The sequence below is a fragment of the Tribolium madens genome, unplaced genomic scaffold, assembly GCF_015345945.1.
Source record: "Tribolium madens isolate multiple individuals breed KSU strain unplaced genomic scaffold, Tmad_KSU_1.1 Scaffold_96;HRSCAF=242;Tcas5.2_LG5, whole genome shotgun sequence".
Taxonomy (NCBI): Eukaryota; Metazoa; Arthropoda; class Insecta; order Coleoptera; family Tenebrionidae; genus Tribolium; species Tribolium madens.
Window position 1 is genome coordinate 15973049 of NW_025401068.1, and position 1999 is coordinate 15975047.

The window sequence follows — 1999 nt, forward strand, 5'->3', positions numbered from 1 at the left end:
TTGATTTGGTTTATTTTAACGACAATCAAAAAATAAAATAAAAACAAACTTTCAGTATAATTTCAGCTGAATCTCGTTTATTTTAAGAAAATCTTTATTTCGGCTTGTTTAGTCCGATTTTCCTTTTTTTAAAGACACTCTTTTATTACAAAAATTCAATAAAATTGTTTATTAGAAATTTGTTTCAAGATTATTTTTCGAGAATTTGAAATTTGAATTTCTTCATTATTTCTTTTCCTCTCAGATCATGAGAGAAAAACAAAGCGTTATCCAACTAATTTATGTTTTATTTAACAATAAGACAAAAAAATGTCAAAAAAATAAATAATGTTCAGTACAAACTCTAAAATGTGACAAAAATTTGGTAATAAATATGTTGTTTGATTTGGTTTATTTTAACGACAATTAYAAATAATAAAATCACTCTTTCAGGATTATTTCAGTTGTTTCAGAATCTCGTTTATTATAAAAAAAATCAGGTTTATTAGACACCTTTTTTTCAAAAATCTTTCTCATTAAACAAATCAATAAAATTGTTATTAGAAATTAGTTGGAAAATTTCTTATTTGAAAAAAAAATTGAATTGAGAGAAAAACAGAACGTTCTCCAAGTAATTTACGATTTATTTAATTGTAACAGGATAAAAATATTTAGAAACATAACAAATACAAACTCTCTGTCACTAAAATTTGGTAAAAATTATGTTATTTCGAATTATTTATTTTAATTTGGTTTATTTTAACGACAATCAAAAAATAAAATAAAAACAAACTTTCAGTATTATTTCAGCTATTTAAGAATCTCGTTTATTTTAAGTAAATCTTTGTTTCGGCTTGTTTAGTTCGATTTTCCAATTTTTTTCAAGATACTTTTTCATTACAAAAATTCAATAAAATTGTTTGTTAGAAGTTTGTTTTAAAATTTCTTTTTTGAGAATTGGAAATTTGAATTTCTTTATTATTTCGTTTCCTCTCTCACGATCTTGAACGAAACACAGAGCATTACCCAAGTAATTTATGATTTATTTAATATTTATTTAATAATACGACAAAAAATGTCAAAAAAGAAAAATGTTTAGAAATATAAAAAGTAAACAAGTACAAACTCTAAAATGTGACAAAAATTTAGCAATTAATTTATTATTTCGAATTGTTTATTTTAAAGACAAAATCACGCTTTCAGTATTATTTCAGTTGTTTCGGAATCTCAGGAAAATCAGGTTTTAAATGCTTTTATTTGGGCAATTAGACATTTTTTTTCCAAGAATCTCTCTCCTTAAAAAATCAATAAAATTGTTACTAAAAATTTGTTTCAAAATTTCTTTTTTTGGAAAATAAAAATTTAGATTTCTTCATTATTTCTTTTCCTCTCGAACAGTGAAATAAAAACAAAGCGTTCTCCAAGAAACTTACAATTTATTTAATAGTTAGACAATAAAAAGTAAAAAAAGTGCAAATTCTAAAATGTGACAAAAATTTGGGCAAAAATACAATATCTCGAATTGTTTAGTTTAATTTAGTTTATTTTAACGACAATCAAAAATAAATAAAATCAGTGTTATTTCAGTTGTTTCAGAATCTCGTTTACTTTAAGAAAATCTTTATTTCGGCTTGTTTAGTTCCATTTTTCCAATTTTTTTCAAGATACTCTTTCATCACAAAAATTCAATAAAATTGGTTATTAGAAATTTATTTCAAGATTATTTTTTGAAAATTTGAAATTTGAATTTCTTCATTATTTCTTTTCCTCTCGGATCATGAGAGAAAAACAAAGCGTTATCCAACTAATTTATGATTTATTTAACAATAAGACAAAAAAATGTCAAAGAAATAAATAATGTTCAGATTATAAATAGTTAAAAAAAACTACAAACTTTGAAATGTGACAAAAATTTGGCAATTAATATGTTGTTTGATTTGGTTTATTTTAACAATTAAAAATAATAAAATTACGCTTTCAGTATTATTTCAGTCGTTTCAGAATTTCGTTTATTATAAAA

The 1999-nt window shown here is 22.2% G+C and overlaps 1 protein-coding gene across 1 annotated transcript in view; it reads right to left on the reverse strand.

The window, feature by feature from the left end:
• Nucleotides 1-1999, reverse strand: part of LOC123013683 (filamin-A) — a 53581-nt gene that overhangs the window by 9027 nt on the left and 42555 nt on the right. The window lies entirely within an intron of this gene.